The sequence below is a fragment of the Lampetra planeri genome, chromosome 16 (genome assembly GCF_965212315.1).
Source record: "Lampetra planeri chromosome 16, kcLamPlan1.2.h2, whole genome shotgun sequence".
Taxonomy (NCBI): domain Eukaryota; kingdom Metazoa; phylum Chordata; class Hyperoartia; order Petromyzontiformes; family Petromyzontidae; genus Lampetra; species Lampetra planeri.
The window spans coordinates 14,162,496-14,168,692 of NC_136122.1; positions in this window are offsets into that span (position 1 = coordinate 14,162,496).

Sequence of the window (6,197 nt, forward strand, 5' to 3'; positions counted from 1 at the left end):
TGTAAAACGATAACCCGTAAACCGGTAACTCGCAAACCGGTAACCGTTTACATAATCAATTACCGGCTCAGAAAGTCAGGAACCAGTGGTCGATTGCATTAAAATGGAGTCGCGAATCCACCGATTTCTGCGAGCGAGCGAACGTTCAAACTGCACGGCAAAGAAGGCAATGCAAGGTACAGGCGCAACGCTGAAAGTGCTCGCTCACGCCACTGCTGGCAGAAGGGCCTCCACTCGGAGCAGCTCTAGAGGGTACTTGGTATCTCTTCCGCACTGACTGGCGTGTTGGGGGCACCCACACTTTACCCCACCGCGCAACCTGCCAAGTGAATCCACTGTGGTATGGACAGAGGCGAGATGGAAGCGAACCGGTGACCCATGCATTGCAAGTACAGTGCGCTGACCATCACACCACGACAGGTCCAACACATTACGTACATCGGGATATTTGTATATGTGCGGCAAAGCAGTTTCTTGTCATGCAGTTACCGCTCGAGCAAAGCAAACGATTTGAGCCACCCACCCCTCCTCGTGTCGCCCCCCTTCCCTCGTCGCAGCAGCGTCAGCTGCTCTCCGTGATGGAAACATCACCGCAGCCGCTGTCCCTATTGATTTTATTCTCCTAAGTGCTGAAGAGCCCCCCACCACTCGACACCATCCCCTCGCACCCCCCAGCACCCCCCGGCTGCGTAACCACCCACTCCAACATCTCCACGTGTACGCGAGCCCTCCGCGCCACCTGCAGCGCAGCCAATGGAGGACAGCACAAGGGCCGAATGTATTTATAGCCGGAGCATTAAGTATGGGATACATTTTATTGGCAAATGCGCGTGGGAATCCACAGTCCACGGTATTGGATACCCCAGAGACACCCTGTGTGAGGGAAGGATCGACTGTGAAACCATTGTGAAACGTCATTGTGAAGATGCATCAGCTCCCAGTGAAGGAGATGCATCGTCATCCAGTGAAGGAGATGCATCGGGACCCAGTTTAGAAGATGCATCAGCACCCAATGAAGGAGATGCATCAGCACCCAATGAAGGAGGTGCATCATCACCCAATGAAGGAGGTGCGTCATCACCCAATGAAGGAGATGCATCATCACCCAATGAAGGAGATGCATCAGCACCCAATGAAGGAGATGCATCATCACCCAATGAAGGAGATGCATCATCACCCAATGAAGGAGATGCATCATCACCCAATGAAGGAGATGCATCAGCGCCCAATGAAGGAGATGCATCATCACCCAATGAAGGAGGTGCATTATCACCCAATGAAGGAGGTGCATCATCACCCAATGAAGGAGGTGCATCATCACCCAATGAAGGAGGTGCATCATCACCCAATGAAGAAGGTGCATCATCACCCAATGAAGGAGATGCATCATCACCCAATGAAGGAGATGCATCATCACCCAATGAAGGAGATGCATCATCACCCAATGAAGGAGGTGCATCATCACCCAATGAAGGAGGTGCATCATCACCCAATGAAGGAGGTGCATCATCACCCAATGAAGGAGGTGCATCATCACCCAATGAAGGAGGTGCATCATCACCCAATGAAGGAGATGCATCAACACCCAATGAAGGAGATGCATTGGGACCCAGTTTAGAAGATGCATCATCACCCAATGAAGGAGATGCATCAGCACCCAATGAAGGAGATGCATTGGGACCCAGTTTAGAAGATGCATCATCACCCAATGAAGGAGGTGCATCATCACCCAATGAAGGAGATGCATCATCACCCAATGAAGAAGATGCATCAACACCCAATGAAGGAGATGCATTGGGACCCAGTTTAGAAGATGCATCATCACCCAATGAAGGAGATGCATCAGCGCCCAGTGAAGCGAGGCGCACAAGCTGCTGCTGCTGCTGCTGCGAGTGTGAATGCAGCAGCAGCTTGGTAGCAATGAGCATGGGACGCCTGACGGCGAGAGGGAAGGGGCCCCTCCAGGGACTGTTTAACCTCACACACGAACACACGAACACACGGTGTATAAATACATACACACATGTGTAATTGTACATGCACGTCACAGTTCCCCCGTGTGCACATCATCGCAGCTCCGCCTGGGTCTGCACCGTCCGCGCGGGCTGTGATGCCTTCATTGGCTCTGCAGAATCTCAAGAGACTCGCAACGCTGAGCCGAGGCTGTCCATCCGGTCAGCGCCCCTAATGACATTACGCGCACTGACGCCCGGCGCTCGGGCAAGGATGCGATGCACCCCCCGGGGTCTCGCTATAGGTGGATGGGTGGGGAAGAGCGATGATCCGCAGTGAAGGCAAAAACCAGAGCCCAGCTCCATCCAATAATAGAACCGACGCTGAGAGCACGAAGCTTAATTAAGCGCGTAACGAGCACTGTACGAAGGAAAGACGCCACGTCACACAGATACACAAAGACAAATGTCCCCCGTATAGCCGTTAACAGACTGTTGGGACAAATTATGTCAGCAAACACCTATAACGGCCGGCACGGCACACGAGTCGGTGGATGGCCAATACCAAGCCCGCCGCCTTTGTCTCCCCAATGCTGATGTTCACACACCGGTACTCATTTAAGGCTAAGTCGACCTTCGGGAGGCCCACGACCGTTTCAAATATTCGCCAGTTATTGGTCGTGAATGGGAATCGAACTCTGGTCGCCGAGTTTATAGCGCAGTGTGATAATACACGGCCGTTCCCCACGTATAGACACGCAAATACATACACACAGACACACACACAGACACACACACAAGACAATGATCCCTCGTGTATTCTGAAGGCCGGCATAGCACACGGGGTGTTGGGGGGGGGTGAGGGGGGGTGGCCACAGGACGCCCGGCCACCTTTGTCTCCCTAGTGGCTATGTTTAAACATCGCACCAGCTACTCATTTGAGGCTGAGTCGACCTAGGGGAGGCCCTAGACTGGTTCAGATAATCGTCACTGGTATTGGCCGTGAGCTGGAATCGAACTGGAATTCTTAGCACAGCAACGCTGACTAACCGCTCCACACAAACACGGGGGGGGGGGGTGGCTGGCGCCTCCTCGTTTGTACACGCGGCCCACAAGGACGGTATCAAATCAAGCACGTATGGTAGTCACCCGTGTCATAGTAAGCCCTGTCAGTCGCCCGTGTCATAGTAAACCCTACCAGTCGCCCTTGGTGATAGTAAACCCTGTCGGTAGCCCGTGTGGTAGCAAGCGCTGCCGCGCATTGCAGGGGAAGGGTTGCGAAATCAGCATCCCGGGTGAACAACAGCACCTTCAGGCCGCGCCGTGAATTCGTTCAGCACCCACCGGCGCGGACAGTTCCCGGGTCTCACCGATACGAGATCTGTTTGCGGATGGCGAGATGCGGGAAGCGGCTCTCCAGGGACGTCCCGGCCTCCTCCCCCGGGCTCGCACCGCCCGCAGCCGCGGCGGCGGCCACCCTCATCACCGCGTCCGCCTCTCCTCGATCGGCGGGCGCGGCCGACGCCGAGTCTCTGCCCCGCGCCTCAGCCATGGCTGTCGGGGCCTCGCCTTGCCGCGCTGCAGTCGGCTCGCCCAGCGAGGCGGCGGCTGGGCTTGCGTGGCTGCGCGGCGGCGAGATCTCACGTCCCCTCGCTGGCTACGCCTCTCTCTCGCGGCGCGCTCATGGTTGGTGACGGAGCTGCGCGCTGCTGCCGCCAGCTGACACCGCGGATCCGCGGCGAGGCGTGCGACGCGCATGCGCTTCCCCCCGCCGCGTCGCCCCGCCGCTCCTGGTCTTGGGGGCGACTTCGTGAGTGGAGCGGGGGGGGGGGGCACCGAGATGACGCTCGACAAAGGACGGGGAAGTTTGGTGCGAGGTGTCAAAGTAGGGGACGGTGAATATGCGAGGGACTGGCCAATGCGTGAGCGATCCCATAATTCTGCCTGCAAGACAGTTGTTCACCCCATAAGCACCAAATATGTCGCCCCAATCAGCGTGGGCATCCCCAATCGGAAACTGAAAGCAACGGAATAAGCGAACCCAGCGGCACGGAATACTCGTGGCAGAAAACTCATAAATGAAACCCTCCAACGTATCCCTCGTCTTCGTATGGCAGCACATCCTATGCTGACGCCTGTACATGGTTTTGAGATGTGGCCACATTCGGACTGTGATAGCGAGGTCGAGACGTCACCGTGGCCAGACACGGCACCTCCTCGCCACCAATGCTCTCCACTCTCCGCCAGAACCCACGGCTGCTGCTGCGGCACAGGAAGACACGCAGCGACCGCCAATATCTGCCACGACAGTCTCACGCCATCTTCCCTGTAGGTCTTCCCTTCTGCTTGGTCGCCCAGCTCGTGGAGACCTCTCCAGTGCCGTCCTCCCATCTTGCACACGCGTCCCACCCAGGGCAGACGTTCCTGCCTCATCACACCCACACCACTCACCTTGTCACGTTCTCTTGTGGACTTCATCATTGCTGGATGTTGAACTTCTGTCACACCGTACGTAGTCAACCGTTCAAATCTCATACACCTGGGTTCGAATGCCATCAATTTATATTGAAGCTGCCGAGTTGAGGTTCAGATCTCTGATCCGTACATTCAGATCGCACTCATTGTATTCGCGAAGCCCTCTGCATACGATCTCCATTAGCTACATGGACAGTCCGTTTGTCAATCCACTGCTGGATGATGGCCTCCCCGCACCGTGAGGGTAATATGGCCATACTTCACCATGCCAGAAAGAGCGGGTTGAGGGGTGCAAGGCCCGGGATTTTACTGCACTGCCCTCTACAGCCCGAAACGCTCACTACAACCGCTTTATGCACGGTACTCACCAATCTAAGCACGATCCAGGCTCAACTTTGCTGAGCTTGCGAGATTTGACGGGATCGGACACATTCCGGATGATTTGTGGGGAAGTCAACACTGGTCGTCCTATGGATAGCATCACCCCGACATAGAAATGATGAATGTCCACGACTGGCTCAGGGCCATACAAAGTTATCAATGCTACGATCCTCACTCCACGACACCTGTCATGACGCAACAGCGGCATTGCGTACCCAGTGCCAAACAACAGCGGCGCACTGGCGACTGGGTTTCAAGGCTACTCACGTCCCCACGAAAACTCTTTATTTAGGAGGGTCCAGCACTGAGACGTTATGGCCAAATACAAGTTTACATTTTAACTGGTGTCGCACCTCCGATTAGCACGGTTGGCTGTGTACGGTGCAAAAGAAGTTCAACATACATAGGTGCTGTTTTGTTGCAACGGGAGGAAATCGGATAACGCAGAGGAAAATCATGAAAAGCAGGGGGAGAACATACAAACTCCATACAGACGGCGCCCGAGTCTGGAATCGAACTTAGGTCCTTCCTGGCGGTGAGGCAAGAGTGTCACCACTGATCCACCCTGATGCCCCGATGTGCCACATTAACCGGGATTGTTGTGTATCCATACTTCACACTGGTCAGTGCAGGTTAGCTAGTCAGGTCCTGAATAGGGCTGGTGGTGCAACAGGAGGAGGATCTCTCGGATGTCGCGAAACTCACTTCCAGGGGGCATCAAGAGGGCTCCTCCGTAACCTCGCTCGCCAGGAGATGGCGGTACAGCACATATTGTGTCTCCACTGGCTCCGTCTGCATGAGATCGAGTGTTTCCCCCTTGCATGCGTGGGGTTTCTCCGAGTACTCCGGTTCCCTCGCACAAGTAAACGTTGCTGTAATGTATTGGCCGATAACACCTTCGTATATAGAGGACAGCAGAGATTGGGTAGTAATTGTGGCTGCTGCTGCTGCCTTCCTGCTCATCTGTGGTTGCTCCTCCTTGCGCCTCTAAGAGAGCGAGGAGCGGATACCGTGCGCTGCGTTACAAGCCGAGATGAGAATGTAAATCAGCGTTGGCCGTTATTGGCGACTGCACCGTACATGACGGTGAATCCCCTGCACCCAGAGTAGCCAGGGCCACAACTCAAACACCCTTCTCCCTTCACACTCAGCGTTCTCCGTTTCCAGAGCCCATCCAAAAGTCTGCCCGGCGAACGCCTCCTCCTTCTCATCACAGCCCCCCCCCCACCCAGCCCCCCGTGACGGACACCACGAGACCCTCCTCTGAGCGTCGATGGCAGGGGACCGCGCGCGTTGCAGAGCTCGTTACGTGAGCGAGAGTGAAGGGAATGAGTGAAGGGAATGAGTGAAGGAGTGAAGGGAATGAGTGAAGGGAATGAGTGAAGGGAG